This window comes from Anomaloglossus baeobatrachus, chromosome 12 (assembly GCF_048569485.1).
Source record: "Anomaloglossus baeobatrachus isolate aAnoBae1 chromosome 12, aAnoBae1.hap1, whole genome shotgun sequence".
Classification (NCBI taxonomy): domain Eukaryota; kingdom Metazoa; phylum Chordata; class Amphibia; order Anura; family Aromobatidae; genus Anomaloglossus; species Anomaloglossus baeobatrachus.
In genome coordinates this window covers 13,930,001-13,949,288 of record NC_134364.1, presented here as the reverse complement: position 1 = coordinate 13,949,288, position 19,288 = coordinate 13,930,001, and positions in this window count along the sequence as shown.

Genomic DNA, 19,288 nt, shown 5'->3' with positions numbered 1-19,288 from the left:
AGGAGTTCACAGGCCTGGAGGCGGGAAAAGTGACAGAGAGAGTTCGGAGGTTGAAGTGAGAGGAGTGAGCACTGGGGTGTCTGGGTTTGTGGCCCAGGCACTGACAGCAAGGTTGGCAGATGGTGGTGGCCGTCTGCAAGAGTGGTGGAGCAACGCGGAACCGTAGGACCGGGGACGGGCGACGGCCCGCCGGTACCGACCGGGGAGCGAAGTGAAGCCAGCACACACAGGCAGGGCCATTGGACCCCGACCAGGCTTGGAGCTGCCGACAATAGTCAGATCCGAATGTGACTGGAACTCCAGGGGTTTCACAACAGCAAAAGTCCCGATTGAAGGCAACCGCCCACACCGTGAGGGTATACAGCTACCACCTAAGGCTAGAGACCCAACGGCCAGCGCTTGCGGGCAAACGGGCTCCTCCGGTACCCGTACACTGGGGAGCGGACTACCGTTGGGAATCCATAGTAGTCAGAAGAAGAACATCAAGGTGCAGGGAAAGGCAGCCGCCATCACCTGTCCGGGGAGAGACACTGCAGCCGGCTGCGGGACCCGTCCATCCAGCCGTTTGGTTTACCGAGGACTTTGTACCTTTCTTGCTCAGTGAGTACACCCGTGCCATCCGGCACCGCGCTGCGCTGTCCCTGAAACCCTGCACCTCACCGACCCTGCCTCCCCGTCTCACCATCGGGCCCCGAGACCACCGACCCCTACCCACGGAGGGGGAAAACAACATCCCAGCTGCTCCCCACCATCGCTCCCAGGATCCCCGTCAACAGCAGCGGTGGTGCCCATCTTCACCACGACTCGTGGGTGGCGTCACGGACTAAATCCCCCAAACCAACCACCCCTTTCACTCACGGGCGAGGAGCGCCGCTCGAGTCCCCAGATCCGGCCCACCGCTCGAGCCACCGAGCAGCCGCAGCAGCGCCGGACCCGAGCGTTAGCGAGCGCGTGGCGGCGGTGTCCTCCCCACCCGCGACACAAACACAGATTAATACAGACAGAAGGAAAAACAAAACTCAGGCTCACTGCAAAAACTAACAGGAACAAACAGTAAGAGACTGAGGAGAAAAGCAAGAGCAGGAAGGCAGCAACAAAAAGACAGCAAGGCATAACACCACAACTGCTCAACGCAATAATCCACAAGTACCATCAGTAAATCTTGATCACAACACCTCACCAGACCAGTATAGCAAAGCTATAGCTGGCATTATTTGAATAGCTTAGCCAACCTATATAGGAGAGTGAATGTGATTGGCTCCCCCACAGCATGTGATCAAAGAGATTAACAAGCGGTCCAGCATTGATTATCTCTTGTTAGCCTGCCCATGTCTGTTGGTCCGTGTCTCCCTGCGCTAATCACAGACGTCAGAGAAGTTAGTAGGCAAAGTGCCAGAATCTGTGGTTTCCACAGATCCTGACGCCGCCATAACAGTTGGTGATGCCTGCAAAACCTATAACTGCAGAGTCTGGTAAATACAAGCAGATGCCAGTGCCCATATACCTGGCAGGGACCATGGCTGGACAAATATAGTCTACATTTATCCTCCCGAGAATGTGTGCAGAGGATGACCAATGTGGCTCCAATTTGTCAACCTTCCCATTAGCACCAATCAGACACTTAGGGGTACTTTGCACGCTGCGACATCGCTAGCCGATGCTAGCCATGCCGAGCGCGATAGTCCCCGCCCCCGTCGCAGTTGCGATATCTTGTGATAGCTGCTGTAGCGAACATTATCGCTACGGCAGCTTCACACGCACTTACCTGCCCTGCGACGTCGCCCTGGCCGGCAACCCGCCTCCCTCCTAAGGGGGCGGGTCGTGCGGCGTCATAGCGACGTCATACGGCAAGCGGCCAATAGAAGCGGAGGGGCGGAGATGAGCGGGACGTAAACATCCCGCCCACCTCCTTCCTTCCGCATAGCCGGTGGAGGTAGGTAAGGAGATGTTCCTCGCTCCAGCGGCTTCACACACACCACACACAGCGGTGTGCTGCTGCAGGAACGAGGAACTACATCGTATGTCCTATTGGTGTGACATTATGAAAATGTCCGACACTGCACAGATCACCGATTTACGACGCTTTTGCGATCGTTTATCAGCGCATCTAGGCTTTACACGTTGCGACATCGTTACCTACGCCGGATGTGCGTCACTTTCGATTTGACCCCGACGATATCGCAGTAGCGATGTCGCAACGTGCAAAGTACCCCTTACATCTTCAATTTACTTACATTTTATAAAAGGGACATTGGCACATTCTGCAATTATCGGGGGTGTCAGTGATGCGATGGCCCAGGGACCACCGCAGTGCAGAGTAAGTTATGGCACAATACGAGACTACAGATAAACAGGGTTTATTTACAGGCCGGGACACGCAACTGCTGCGAGGCAGCGGGAAGGGGGTATGCAGAATTGCAGAGGTAATAAACAAGAAAGCTGATCAGCCGAGGTGGAGTACAGCCGACGCCTCAACTATCAGAAAACAAAGTGGGAACAGTACAGAACATCAACAGTACACTACGCTACAGTGTCACTGGCCTCCACTACTGGGGCCTCATGACTACCATGCGCTAATGACTGCGGCCTACACTACGCTACAGTGTGACTGGTCTCCACTGCTGAGGCCTTACGACTACCGTGCTCTAATGACTGCGGCCTACACTACACTACAGTGTGACTGGTCTCCACTGCTGAGGCCTTACGACTACCGTGCTCTAATGACTGCGGCCTACACTATGCTACAGTGTGACTGGCCTCCACTACTGGGATATTGCGGCTACCGTGCTCTAACATCTGCGGCCTACACTACGCTACAGTGCGACTGGCCTCCACTACTGGGGCATCGTGGCTACCACGCTCTAACATCTGCGGCCTACACTACGCTACAGTGTGACTGGCCTCCACTACTGGGATATTGCGGCTACCACGCTCTAACATCTGCGGCCTACACTACGCTACAGTGCGACTGGCCTCCACTACTGGGGCATCGTGGCTACCACGCTCTAACATCTGCGGCCTACACTACGCTACAGTGTGACTGGCCTCCACTACTGAGGCCTCATAACTACCACGCTCTAACGACTGCGGCCTACACTACGCTACAGTGCGACTGGCCTACACTACTGGGATATTGCGGCTACCACGCTCTAACATCTGCGGCCTACACTACGCTACAGTGCGACTGGCCTACACTACTGGGATATTGCGGCTACCACGCTCTAACATCTGCGGCCTACACTGCACTACAGTGCGACTGGCCTCCACTACTGGGGCATCGCGGCTACCACGCTCTAACATCTGCGGCCTACACTACGCTACAGTGTGACTGGCCTCCACTACTGAGGCCTCATAACTACCACGCTCTAACGACTGCGGCCTACACTACGCTACAGTGCGACTGGCCTACACTACTGGGATATTGCTGCTACCACGCTCTAACATCTGCGGCCTACACTACGCTACAGTGTGACTGGCCTCCACTACTGGGGCCTCATAACTACCACGCTCTAACGACTGCTGCCTACACTGCGCTACAGTGTGACTGGCCTCCACTACTGGGATATTGCGGCTACCGTGCTCTAACATCTGCGGCCTACACTGCACTACAGTGTGACTGGCCTCCACTACTGGGGCATCGTGGCTACCACGCTCTAACATCTGCGGCCTACACTACGCTACAGTGCGACTGGCCTACACTACTGGGATATTGCGGCTACCACGCTCTAACATCTGCGGCCTACACTGCACTACAGTGCGACTGGCCTCCACTACTGGGGCATCGCGGCTACCATGCTCTAACATCTGCGGCCTACACTACGCTACAGTGTGACTGGCCTCCACTACTGAGGCCTCATAACTACCACGCTCTAACGACTGCGGCCTACACTACGCTACAGTGCGACTGGCCTACACTACTGGGATATTGCGGCTACCACGCTCTAACATCTGCGGCCTACACTACGCTACAGTGTGACTGGCCTCCACTACTGGGGCCTCATAACTACCACGCTCTAACGACTGCTGCCTACACTGCACTACAGTGTGACTGGCCTCCACTACTGGGATATTGCGGCTACCGTGCTCTAACATCTGCGGCCTACACTACGCTACAGTGTGACTGGCCTCCACTACTGGGGCATCGTGGCTACCACGCTCTAACATCTGCGGCCTACACTACGCTACAGTGTCAAAAACCTAAAAATTAGAATCACCAGATCCATATTATGCTTTTAACATGGTTTATACTATGGTCCCCAAAAAGAACTACTACAATCTTACAACTGACTCATAGTTACATATAATGAGAGTACTTTCCAAGTGGATTCAATATATTGCAATCATAGTAAGCCCAGCAATACTAGGGACACATCCCCTGGGATAACTACCCAATATTACCGTGCCAGGTCTCAGGTCACACTGCCCACAGTGGGCACGGTAATATTGGGTAGTTATCCCAGGGGATGTGTCCCTAGTATTGCTGGGCTTACTATGATTGCCCATACATGCTGCAATTCTTTCCATTCAATCTGCCACTAGGAGCTACCGTTCATCTCTGCATTTAGTTTGAGCACCAATTTTTGCTAACAAGCCATTTTATGTTTTCATGTGTCCAGTTTAAGTGTGGATACATTTTGATGGTTGGGGTATGTGCAATATGATAAATGTGCAAATATAATTAGCACTATAATGAAGCACTTTATCCAACCTATTATTTGCAAAGTTTGTGCTGGGATATGTGCAATATGACTAATGTGCAATATGACAGTATATGGGATCGATTATTAAGCACTATAGTAAAGCACTTTATCCAATTGTTTATTTGCAAATATACTGCTGTGTACACATATATATGTAGGGTGCTCCCTGGATGCTGAACAAATTTCTAATATATACATTAATATATATTGGTTTATTTAATTGCCGTGCGTGATCTTAGGTCGCACTGTCCTTTGTTTTTGTCACCTAAACGTATCTGTGTTTTTATATTGCACTCTCTGCACTGCGTGTATCCAAAAAATATATATCAAAAAAATAATTTAATAAAGCAATATATTGAATCCACTTGGAAAGTACTCTCATTATATGTAACTATGAGTCAGTTGTAAGATTGTACTACGCTACAGTGCGACTGGCCTCCACTTCTGGGGCATCATGGCTACCGTGCTCTAACATCTGCGGCCTACACTGCACTACAGTGCGACTGGCCTCCACTACTGAGGCATTGCGGCTACCGTGCTCTAACATCTGCGGCCTACACTATACTACAGTGTGACTGGCCTCCACTACTGAGGCATTGCGGCTACCGTGCTCTAACATCTGCGGCCTACACTGCACTACAGTGTGACTGGCCTCCACTACTGGGATATTGCGGCTACCACGCTCTAACATCTGCGGCCTACACTACGCTACAGTGTGACTGACCTCCACTACTGAGGCATTGCGGCTACCGTGCTCTAACATCTGCGGCCTACACTATACTACAGTGTGACTGGCCTCCACTACTGAGGCATTGCGGCTACCGTGCTCTAACATCTGCGGCCTACACTGCACTACAGTGTGACTGGCCTCCACTACTGGGATATTGCGGCTACCACGCTCTAACATCTGCGGCCTACACTACGCTACAGTGCGACTGGCCTCCACTTCTGGGGCATCATGGCTACCGTGCTCTAACATCTGCGGCCTACACTACGCTACAGTGCGACTGGCCTCCACTACTGAGGCATTGCGGCTACCGTGCTCTAACATCTGCGGCCTACACTACGCTACAGTGTGACTGGCCTCCACTACTGAGGCATTGCGGCTACCGTGCTCTAACATCTGCGGCCTACACTACGCTACAGTGTGACTGGCCTCCACTACTGAGGCATTGCGGCTACCGTGCTCTAACATCTGCGGCCTACACTGCACTACAGTGCGACTGGCCTCCACTACTGAGGCATTGCGGCTACCGTGCTCTAACATCTGCGGCCTACTCTGCACTACAGTGCGACTGGCCTCCACTACTGAGGCATTGCGGCTACCGTGCTCTAACATCTGCGGCCTACATTGCACTACAGTGTGACTGGTCTCCACTACTGGGATATTGCGGCTACCACGCTCTAACATCTGCGGCCTACACTACGCTACAGTGCGACTGGCCTCCACTTCTGGGGCATCATGGCTACCGTGCTCTAACATCTGCGGCCTACACTACGCTACAGTGCGACTGGCCTCCACTACTGAGGCATTGCGGCTACCGTGCTCTAACATCTGCGGCCTACACTACGCTACAGTGCGACTGGCCTCCACTACTGGGGCATCGTCGCTACCACGCTCTAACGACTGCGGCCTACACTACGCTACAGTGCGACTGGCCTCCACTACTGAGGCATTGCGGCTACCGTGCTCTAACATCTGCGGCCTACACTACGCTACAGTGTGACTGGCCTCCACTACTGAGGCATTGCGGCTACCGTGCTCTAACATCTGCGGCCTACACTACACTACAGTATGACTGGCCTCCACTACTGAGGCATTGCGGCTACCGTGCTCTAACATCTGCGGCCTACACTACACTACAGTGTGACTGGCCTCCACTACTGAGGCATTGCGGCTACCGTGCTCTAACATCTGCGGCCTACACTGCACTACAGTGCGACTGGCCTCCACTACTGAGGCATTGCGGCTACCGTGCTCTAACATCTGCGGCCTACACTACACTACAGTGCGACTGGCCTCCACTACTGAGGCATTGCGGCTACCGTGCTCTAACATCTGCGGCCTACACTGCACTACAGTGCGACTGGCCTCCACTACTGAGGCATTGCGGCTACCGTGCTCTAACATCTGCGGCCTACACTGCACTACAGTGCGACTGGCCTCCACTACTGAGGCATTGCGGCTACCGTGCTCTAACGACTGCGGCCTACACTGCGCTACAGTGTCACTGGCCTCCACTACTGGGGCCTCATGACTACCACGCTCTAACGACTGCGGCCTACACTGCGCTACAGTGTCACTGGCCTCCACTACTGTGGCATTGCGGCTACCGTGCTCTAACATCTGCGGCCTACACTACGCCCTAACCAAGGCGCACAAATGCAAACTCACAATACCGTTGTGAGAAACCGTCTCTCTGGGGTTCGCTGGCGCACACTTCTCCAGGCGAGGCAAGAGGGGACTTCTCTTCTGGCACCTGGGCTTCTCCGGGCGACGTCTTCCCTTCTTACAGGTACCGGCCTGGCTAAAGTCTGGGTTCTCTCATGGTGTATCTTCCCACTCTGTGCTTATCACATTCTCCTCAGGCAGTGTCACACAAGATTACCCCACATCAGAGGCACAACCACTTCTGGAATCTCCCTCACACGTCTCTCTCCTCACAGACACTTTCCCGCACTTTTTCTGTTTGGGTCAAACCATCCCCACTCTCTAAGAGGGGAGGTGTCAGCCAGTCCAACTCACACCTGGAACAGGGGGCACTGTTGCCTTAGTTACCAATAATATGTATTTCTGTGCTTGCTGCACCTGCACATTACTCCTCCTGCACTAACAAACCTTCTATCTATTCCTATACATTTATCTATTATACATGTATGTGCCGCCCCCGTGCCAGCAGCCGGTGCTGCTCGGACCCGGATCTACGGTACGGCTCGACGGGTTCTCCGGACCCGGGGGTCGTGCGGACACTCCGAATAAAGGGGGATATATTTATACGGGATTGGTTGTAAAATGTCTGTGATGCCACCTACATGTATAACACGCAGGGCTCACACTGTAAAGCAACCTATACAACATTATGCAAGACACTTTCATTCAACACCTACTGTGTCTGTGGCGCCCCTGAGGCTTCCGTCGCCACAGGTCATTGCACCCCATCAGCAGTGTGATGCCCCATTCTGGGAGAGGAAGAGAGTGAACTCCGGTCCCCTGGTAAATCCACACTACACCCATTGTTAGGTACATACTGGGACCAGGGAAAGTGGCAGTTACCCCCCCATGCTGCATGCTGGGAGGGGCCGTAAGACCCATCCCTGCTCCTATAGGGTACAGCTTAGCAACTGGGGAGGTGGGAGGAGCCATCTGAGAGCAGACACAGAGAGGAAGGTCAAGTTTAGTCAGTCTACCTCAGGGAGTGAGAGAGTGAGCATGTAGTTGGAGGAGAAGAACGAGAGAAAGGAGGGAGGAGGAGGCCTGCTGGAGGCAGGCAAGGAGGAGGAGGAAAGAAAGAAAGAAAGAAGGAAAGAAAGCTCCAAGTCAGCCAGGAGCAGAGGAACTGAAAGAGACGCTTCCTGGTGAAGATCCTGGGACTCGGAGGGTCCAGGTGACACCACGTAAGAGGCAGAAGGAGTCGCAGGGCCACGGGTAGTCTGTCTAGCTGTCGGGGCAGTTTAGAGCTACGGTGGCCTGTTCCACAATAACATCGGTGGAGGGATCAAGCTGCGACAGGGGACGGTCCCTAGAGACTGGAGGAGTGCAAAATCATCTCCAAACAGTAAAAACCGAGGCCCAGGGAAGGTTGTAGACTCCCAGGGCCAGAACCCATAGCAGACTTCCAGAAAAGGGGTAATCATAATCAGCCGACAGGTGACCCCCCAGCCTGGAGGCTGTAGTGGAGGCCAAGCCAGGTCTATCCTAACAAAGGCAAGGCTAAGGAAGACAGCAGAAGAAAGAGACACTAAGAGAAGGGTACCGGCTTTTACTCTCTGAATCACCCAGAAACGGCGGAGGTCCCTGACAGTGGTCCCAGCAGTCCAAGGGTCCCTACAGCGCTGTGACAAGAAGTGTGAGTAAAGAACTTGAACTGCACCCTTGGAGTGGTCTCTGTTATTTCAGCTGCATAGACATTCACAAGCACCAACTGTGCCCCGGGCATTGCTCCACCTGTGGGGAGCAGTACCACCATTGCTGCCATAACATCATCCCGGTGGCCTCACACAGCAGCAGCGGCCTAATAGCCGCATACCACAGGTGGCGTCACGAACACAACTTTATTCACCAAGCCACATATTCTACTGACACCCACCAGGGCCACGGAGCCGGGCCCAGCCACCACTGACTACCACCGGACTAGTCCGGCCCGGCACCGGGTGTCCCATAGCCCTGGGGTGGGCGAGTCAGCTTTGGCGTCACGAACAGGATTTCGTGCCCGGTCATTCCGGGTACTGTGCGCCTGAAGAATCGTGAAAAAGACTGTGTCATTGTGGAAACCGCCGCCATTACAGATTGCAAAGCGCGGGAAGAAGGGGGGTGTGCCAGAAGAAAGGGCGCGAAGAGAAGCCCCACCCCCTTGGTCTTGTCCAAAAAGAGCGCGAAGCAGTGCCCGCGATGGAGAGCGGAGGAAGAAAAGATGGCGCGTGAAGAAGCTAAGATGATGGATGCCGAGCAACGAGCGGCCAGAGGAGGAGTGGCCGAGCCGGGACACGCACCTCAGAACCGGGTGGTGTCCTGCGTCCTGGAGAGCGGAAAAGGTCCAGCAGCCGCTGCAGAGCCGGGTAAAGAGAGTGTCAACCCCAACCGGCGGAGCCCGGATTGCCAGGTGGGGTTCCTGCCCAGTCCTCCTGCAGGCGCGCGTGCCACCACCGCAGCTCCGATACCAGAACCCTGCAGCAGGCCAGCGACCACCAGAACACCGGAGATGCTGCTGAGGGGTGAGTCATTTAATGCCCCTGCCGGCGCGAGAGCCCCAACCCCCGCTGCCATGCCCGCGGTCCCCGGAGAGACGCCCGGCACGGCGACGCCGATCTGGGTCGCAGCCGCGCCAGGTGCGGCCCGCCAAGATTTCGCCGCCGGAGCAACGCCCATCCACACCGCAGCAGCGACTCCAATACAGGCCGCCGCCATGCCAGGCGCGGCCCGCCAAGACCAGCAGACGCAGACTGTGCTAACCGCTGTCTACCTGCTGCCAGGTGGGGAGCCGGAGAAGAATCCCTACATGTAAAGAAGTAAGAAGCAGCTGAACTGTATATAGCCCCTGTCTGCCCCTCATTCTTTTTGAAGATGTCCCTTGTGTTCTGCCCTAATGTTCTTTTCGAAGATGACACCCTTTCCTGCTGTACTGCCCCTTATGCTTTTCGAAGATGTCACCCCCATGTTTATGTGTTACCGGGCCACTGAACTGGAATGTGGGCCCCGGTGAATGTGATGTCTTATGTGTCCTGTGTAACCAGGCCATTGGACTTAATGGCTGGTTGATTTTGTCCCATTGTTGATTGAAAGAAACGAACTGCCGGGCTACTGGACTTGTTGTAGCCGAAAATGTATATAGTTGCACCCGTTGTGCCCCCTACCAGAATTATGGGGGAAGTGCCCAAACTGTGCAATGAACTGAAAGTGCACACATAGTTTCTTTATAAGAAGTTGCAACGTTAAAGTAATTGTGCCTCCCATAAAGGGAAGAAATGTTTTATTGTTTTATGTTTTGCATACCAAAAATGTTTTGCAGTTCTTCCACATGTTTTTGTTGTTTTTCAGCCCGAGGACGTGCTGGGATTTGCTGTGGGGGAGTGTGGCGCCCCTGAGGCTTCCGTCGCCACAGGTCATTGCACCCCATCCAGCGGTGTGATGCCCCATTCTGGGAGAGGAAGAGAGTGAACTCCGGTCCCCTGGTAAATCCACACTACACCCATTGTTAGGTACATACTGGGACCAGGGAAAGTGGCAGTTACCCCCCCATGCTGCATGCTGGGAGGGGCCGTAAGACCCATCCCTGCTCCTATAGGGTACAGCTTAGCAACTGGGGAGGTGGGAGGAGCCATCCGAGAGCAGACGCAGAGAGGAAGGTCAAGTTTAGTCAGTCTACCTCAGGGAGTGAGAGAGTGAGCATGTAGTTGGAGGAGAAGAACGAGAGAAAGGAGGGAGGAGGAGGCCTGCTGGAGGCAGGCAAGGAGGAGAAAAGAAAGAAAGAAAGAAAGAAAGAAAGAAGGAAAGAAAGCTCCAAGTCAGACAGGAGCAGAGAAACAGAAGGAGACGCTTCCTGGTGAAGATCCTGGGACCCAGAGGTCCAGGTGACACCACGTAAGAGGCAGAAGGAGTCGCAGGGCCACGGGTAGTCTGTCTAGCTGTCGGGGCAGTTTAGAGCTACGGTGGCCTGTTCCACAATAACATCGGTGGAGGGATCAAGCTGCGACAGGGGACGGTCCCTAGAGACTGGAGGAGTGCAAAATCATCTCCAAACAGTAAAAACCGAGGCCCAGGGAAGGTTGTAGACTCCCAGGGCCAGAACCCATAGCAGACTTCCAGAAAAGGGGTAATCAGCCGACAGGTGACCCCCCAGTCTGGAGGCTGTAGTGGAGGCCAAGCCAGGTTCATCCTAACAAAGGCAAGGCTAAGGAAGACAGCAGAAGAAAGAGACACTAAGAGAAGGGTACCGGCTTTTACTCTCTGAATCACCCAGAAAAGGCGGAGGTCCCTGACAGTGGTCCCAGCAGTCCAAGGGTCCCTACAGCACTGTGACAAGAAGTGTGAGTAAAGAACTTGAACTGCACCCTTGGAGTGGTCTCTGTTATTTCAGCTGCATAGACATTCACAAGCACCAACTGTGCCCCGGGCATTGCTCCACCTGTGGGGAGCAGTACCACCATTGCTGCCATATCATCATCCCGGTGGCCTCACACAGCAGCGGCGGCCTAATAGCCGCATACCACAGGTGGCGTCACGAACACAACTTTATTCACCAAGCCACATATTCTACTGACACCCACCAGGGCCACGGAGCCGGGCCCAGCCACCACTGACTACCACCGGACTAGTCCGGCCCGGCACCGGGTGTCCCATAGCCCTGGGGTGGGCGAGTCATGTCTCCTCGAAAATAAGACCTCCCCCAAAAATAATACCTAGCAGGAGTTTTGAGGGAGGCTTAAATATAAGACATCCCCTGAAAATAATCCTTAGTCGCAGTTCAAAATAAGCCTTATGCCGGCGTCACACGGTACGATATATCGGGCGATATGTCGTCGGGGTCACGTCGTTAGTGACGCACATCCGGCATCATCTGATATATCGTAGCGTGTGACACCTACGAGTGACTGTGATCGAGCAAAAGTACTCACCTTATCGTTACTCGTTGACACGTCGCTCATTTTCAAAAAGTTGTTTCTTCTTCTGTGCGTCGGTTGTTCATCGTTCCCGCGGCAGCACTCATCGCTCTGTGTGACACCCCGGGAACGATGAACTGCAGCTTACCTGTGTCCCACCGGCAATGCGGAAGGAAGGAGGTGGGTGGGATGTTTACGTCAAGCTCATCCCCGCCCCTCCGCTTCTATTGGCCGGCGGCTGTGTGACGTCGCTGTGAGGCCTTAAGGAAGAGGATGTTCTCCGCCCACAGCGAGGTCGCCCGGGAGGTAAGTGCGTGTGAAGGGGGTTAACGACTTTGTGCGACACAGGCAACTAATTGCCCGTGACGCACAAACGACGAGGGCGAGTACGATCGCTTGTGCAATCGCACGATAGATCGTCTCGTGTGACGCCCGCATTAGTCGCAGTTCAATAATGAAGTGTCCATGCAGCGGTAAAAAAGTTAAAGTATACTGCAGGACACTTCATTATAGACAGCAGACACCCCCAAAAGAGACACGAAAGAAGATAGAGACCCCGCAATCATGCTCCCCAGACGCTGACTAGAAGCAGGGGAGTGCATCAAGGTCATGCGGCGGAACACACACATCAGATTAAACACACACAATCACACACATCAGATCACATATACACACACACACATGAGATCACACACACATCAGATCACATATACACACACACACATGAGATCACACACACATCAGATCACATATATATACACGCACAATCACACATCAGATTACATACACACACTCACCACATGCAGCGATATCGCTGGCTTCTCGGCGGTTTAAGGACCTGGGACGCTGTGCACTGTGCAGTGGAGCTTCCAGGACCTGCAGGAAGAACACATGACATGGCCAGAAGCAAGTGGTATCACTGGATATGATGAGTGTATGCGCCCGATTGTAAAGCGGGTTTTACACGCTATGATGTTGCTAGCAATTTCTAGCGATATTGAGCGTGTAAGTACCCACCCCCGTCGCGCATGCGATTGTTTGTGATCGCTGCCGTAGCGAACATTATCGCTATGGCAGCGTCACACGTACTTACCTGGTCGGCGGCGGCGCTGTGACTGCTGAACAATCCCTCCCTCAAGGGGGAGGGACGTTCAGCATCACAGCGACGTCACCACAACGTCACTAAGCAGCCGGCCAATCAAAGCGGAGGGGCGGAGATGAGCAGGATGTAACATCCCGCCCACCTCCTTCCTTCCGCATTGCGGCCGGCGGCAGGTAAGGAGACGTTCCTCGCTCCTGCGGTGTCACAGATAGCGATGTGTGCTGCCGCATGAGCGATGAACCACAACGCTAAACAACCCTTACCGATTTTTGGTTTTGGGACGACCTCTCCATGGTGATCGATTTTCACCATTTTTGAGGTCGCTTAAGGTCGCTGGTCAGTGTCACACGCTGCGATATCGTTAATGACGCCGGATGTGCGTCACTAACAACGTGACCCCGACAACAAAATATTAACGATATCGTAGCGTGTAAAGTACTCTTTAGTGCGATTTCGTGAGTGTGTGTGAGTGTATGCGATCGGATGTGTGAGAGTGTGTTCAGATGTATGTGAGTATCGGCCAGACACAGGGGAGGACATCATGCAGCAGCTGGGAGCGCCCGCCGGAGGGGGGGGGGGGGTCCTGCGTTTTATGGAGGGTAAACTTACCCCCAGCCATGTCTCTTCGAGAATAAGACATCACCTGGAAATAAGACCTAGCGCTTTTTTCATGGCAAAAAAAAAATATAAGGCAGTGTCTTATTTTTGGGAAAGCAGGCTAGTAGGAGTGGGGGTCTCCTGACCACCTCCTACATCAACAAGCTCTGATGGAGGCTGAGGGGGCGGAAAAAGGTGGTGATCACTTGTGTGCCAAGAGCCAATCAGATGTCTTCCCTTTATTGTTTCTCACCTATCACAGCATGTGGTATAATAACATAGAAAGAGTGACGTGCTGCAGCTGCATCTCCCTCCTCCATGGTTTTATTTACAAATTTATACAAGATGAATTTTTTCTGGAGACTGCAGAGATTTTGAGAACGTTCTACAGGAGGACTACAAGTAAAGAACTACTTCTGCAGATAGGTGCAGGTCCCAGGGGTCAGACCCCATCACTCAACAAGTTGTCACACAGAGTTTCGCACAAACTTTGCCAACTATCATGGCAGCAGTGGGCTTTCTCTACATTGTAGATTTTGACACTCCTTTTGATGGTTTCTGTGGTGTCTGGGATCAACACAGGCAGACTCGGGCATCGACATGCTGTGTGCCGATTCTTAGGCAGGTTACCAAGAGTTAATCTCTGCTAGTCTGCTTGCTCCTTTGATCACATGTTGTGGGTAAGCCAATCACATCTGCTCCCCTCCTATTTGTGCTGGCTGAATCCTTCCACCCATTCCAGCTATAGTTTGTTCTATATTTGCCTGTGAGCTGTGGTGTCCGAGACGTCCTGGTGAAAGTTGTGCCCTCTGCTTGGTGCTGTTGTGGAGTTTACCCTTGTTGTTTTGTTGCTCCCTTCCAGCTCTTGCTTTTCCTCCTTATCTTTTATTGTCATAACCTCTGTGTGTGCGTGCTAAGTGAATACTGTATATTATAAGGTGGGTTCCTAATACAGTGATGTATTCTGATTTACATTTTTTGGGTATCTGTGAAGTTATTTTTATTATAAAGTGAGGATAACTGGCTTTTAGCTCATATACGTTCTTGACTTCCTCTGGATCTACAGGGTAACAGGACAAACTGGATGAATGAAATATCTTGTGGAGTTTTTCTGCAGATTATTTTATGCATTTTCTCCTCCCACCTGCTGAATGGGCAGGGTCGATCCAGTGTGATGTCAGCCAATCAGATGTCTCCCCTTTGTTAATGCTCCTCCCTTCTCACAATATGCTGTCTCCATCACACAGAGGGTAACAACCTGCAGCTGCATCCCCCTCCTCCCTCCTCCATATATTCCACTTGTAGTTTTACAATAGATGAACTATTTTGAAGAATAAATCCAAACCAGGTCAGTCTTTAACCTCATGGATATAATTTTAAATAGTTTAAGTGTGGAGTGAAATGACTGGATGGACACTTACTTCTATCTTACATACAATATTAATTTGAATTATTGGGAATTGAAAATTCTTGGTTTTGTGATAATTGAACGCTCAGTTATGTCAGTGACTAATCACATGCAGAGCTGCACTCAGAAGTCCTCTGTGATCTGTTCTCATGCGGCCAATACATACTGCCTGGAGAGTGACGGACCGCCGCACGTTGTCTGCAGCACATCCATGATTACACGGGACTATGTGCTGCCAAAATGAATATTAAATGGCTCATATTAGTCCAACTTAAATATAAAAGTATCATACACAATAAAGGAAAGTTGAACTAGGCCAACAAATTGCAGATGTATGGAATGTGTATGGCACAAACTTTACTACCAGGACGAACAATAGCCGCTTCTCACGTGTACAGATCTTGGCTCAACCTCGAGGAACTGTTACATTGATTCATTACAATTTAATATTTGTAAATAGTTTGTTGTGCACAATTAATGGCCTCCGTGGGAAAATAAAAATCTCACAAATATAAAATAGGTTCTAAAGCGGCAACAAAACAAATAAATGGTAAGGATGGACTGCAGCACCCAGGACAATGAACAAAATTAGGGTTATTTAGTTTTGGACAGTATCAATATTCCTCTGAACTGCAGAATCTCTCCCATGATCAATTTATACCCAGGATTATATCCTATAATCAGATAACATCTTTTACACCAACATAGAAGAAGATTCTTTACTGTAAGAGCAGTGAGACTGCGGAGCTCTCCGATGGGGAAGTTGTAATGCTGAGTCTTTACTGTAAGAGCAGTGAGACTGCGGAGGTCTCCGATGGGGAAGTTTTCATGCTGATTCTTTACTGTAAGAGCAGTGAGACTGCGGAGCTCTCCGATGGGGAAGTTGTCATGCTGATTCTTTACTGTAAGAGCAGTGAGACTGCGGAGCTCTCCGATGGGGAAGTTGTCATGCTGATTCTTTACTGTAAGAGCAGTGAGACTGCGGAGCTCTCTGATGGGGAAGTTGTCATGCTGATTCTTTACTGTAAAAGTAGTGAGACTACAGAGCTCTCCGATGGGGAAGTTGTCATGCTGATTCTTTACTGTAAAAGCAGTGAGACTACAGAGCTCTCCGATGGGGAAGTTGTCATGCTGATTCTTTACTGTAAAAGCAGTGAGACTACGGAGCTCTCCGATGGGGAAGTTGTAATGCTGATTCTTTACTGTAAAAGCAGTGAGACTATGGAGCTCTGTGATGGGGAAGATGTCATGCTGAATTTACCAATAAGAATGAGTTTAATATTATTAGAAATAATGTTTTATAGAATATTGTACTAACTAGTCACAAGCAGGATTCGTCATGAAGGGGGGGGGGGGGGAGAGACCTCCTTCTTCTGTGAGATGTTAATGATAGACAGTCCTGCTCTCATCTGCCCTGATATCTGTGCCAACTATGTAGAGTTGTCATGCCTGAGTCTGATCCCTGCACTCCTTAACATCTTTAGATGGGTCCTTCCCAAAATTTGCAATGACATTCCTAGGCCCTCGCTGCCCTGAACTCACCCTGACTAGTATAAAAGCCAGTAAGATACTAGTCTCACTACTGCAATAAAACAACAAGAGTAAGGTAAGCCAACAGGGTTGGGAAAGATACAACAAATAGCAATCCTCAACTTCTGCAGCAGTAAACTGCACAGCTACAACTGAAATGAACACCGCAGCTTCTCCAGAGACAGGCTCCTTCAAAGTGGTCAGTATGGAAGAACTATAACTGGCATAGAGTGAAGTCAGGAGTGGGTAAATATAGCGGAAGGGAGTGATGATAAGCAGCTGAGATAAAGGCTGTGAGTAATCTCAACATCAAATAAAAGTAAATCCAGTCAAATACAAGATAACAGTCAAGTGGGCTCCACAGAGGACCTGTGATCAATTAAGCATTGAGAACTCCTGATCCCAGATCCCCCAGAGGTAATATGCGGTTGTGACACGTTTTTGACAAGAGTAGAGCAGAACCGAGTGTGATTGTAGACACTCTAAGTAGCTGTAATCTGACAGCTTTTAGTGTCGGGATTAAGGAATACAGCCGAGATGATGTCACGTTCAGACTTTGAGAATGTCCGGCGCAGAGCACAATACATAGGTTACAATGGGATGGGAATGGTGTAGGAAGGCCCTTATGGTAGGGAGAGAGGAGACAGGTCATACCTGACACTAACCTGTGTCTGCACCCTAAGCTCTCTAGGATCCCTAAGCGGGTCCTTCCCACCGCTGCCGCCACATACCTAGTCTCTAAGCGTGCCTTCACTTATCCTGAATAGTGCCAAGGCCGGTGAGTGCACTAGATGTCACCACTATTAATCCAACACAGAGGAATAGAAACAGGGAAACATAGACAAAATGATATCAACAAACAGCAAGGTAGCAGCCAAACACCAAGGCTGCAGACAACTGGGCTCCAGCAAATTCCAAATATGTCCTCTTTCCATGATAGTCAGTTCAGAATGATTTCTCTATAATCGGCATCATGTGACCGAACATGTGACTATTTTAGGGGAATGGGAGCGGTCACAAACCGGCTGCACTTGAGATTGGACTAGCTAGCAACTACCACCAATGAAAATTACATTAACGCATGGCAATGTGAGACTCAGATCCTACAGCTGTCACAAGTCTCTCAAGGATGGGAGACTTTCTTGACAGATGAGTGTGATTGCAAATACCGCCAACTTTGATCTCACAGCAGTGTGTGTGGGGGGAGAGGGAGGTATACAGCAGAATTGAGATCTTTGTGACAGCAGAACTGCAGAAGTGTTTGTAATCACACTCACCCCCACACTGACTGCCATGAAATAAAAGTGTAATGACACTCAGCTTTGCTCTATACTACACAGTAGTTGCAGAGATCAGGGCAGGTTCTGAATGTCATTACATCTCACAGGAGAAGGCAGATTCTTCTGACTTTCTAGGGGTGTGTTATTTTTTCCCCTGTATGATGCCTCTTACTTTCCATTGGACAGCTTCATACAGAGGAAAATATACACGCCCCAGAGGAGAATCGCTGTGGGCAGAGTTTCAGACACATGCTATCAGCCGTCACATGTAGTCTTACCCTCATTCCAGGGGATTCATCTTGCAACAATGTAATATTTGTTGCTGTCATTGCTCACACAATACACATCATATATATAATTTATTACTGAAAAACAGACCAAGGAGGTGTTATCTGTGCCCATGTATTATACACTGGGACCCATTATTATTCTGATCCTGGGTATACATTACAGTGCTGATGACCCCGTGTGACCCGACTGTTAAGAATACCTGCCGTGGTTGCAATTGTCCCACTCTGGTTGCCAGTATTCTCTGCCGGTCTGTCCATTCTGGGGTGGGGCTATTGCACACTCGGGCTGCGCAGCTATACATGGTTGTACCTCATGTGGGGAAGTGGTGTGTGATGTGGGGACGCAGGACGCGACACCTCCCGATTGTTTCGGGAGCAGGTGAAGAATATCCTGGCCCGTATGGACTCGCCTAGCAGTGGTGACTAGCACCAAATGCGTTTGTGACTGCGCTATTGCTAGTACGAGTCATAACAGGATTGGTTTCCTCCTGCGCATAACATCGATTGCTGGAATAGGAGCTCTACAGTCTATTAACACATTGTCTAATCTGCACCAGCGGTGTAATATGTATCTACTCTTATGAAATGAAAGTTACAGGAATTGGCAGGATGATAATGGACCGTTCACTTTGGCTGTTTTCACACATCCTGTTTTTGCTGTGCGGCACAATCCGGCTCTTTGCAGAAAAAACGCAACCGTTTTTTGTTGCCACCAGTTGCATTTTTTTCCGCATAGACTTTCATTAGTGCCAGATTGTGCCGCATGGCCTTGAGTTCGGTCCGGTTTTTGCCGGATGCGGCATATTTAGACCATGCGGCATCCGGATGGAACGTTGCCTGGCACGGTTTTTTGTCCGCATCGCGCCGCATCCGGCCGATGCAGCGCTTTTTCCAATGCATGCCTATGGATGCTGGATGCGGCGCGATGCGGCAACAACCGGCAAAAAACGGATGGGCCGCATGTAAAAACTTATGCAAAGTATGTGTTTTTTTCGGCCCATCCGTTGCATAGGTTTTAGAGCCGGATTTAGCCGCACTGCTCAAACCGGAGGTGTGAAAGCAGC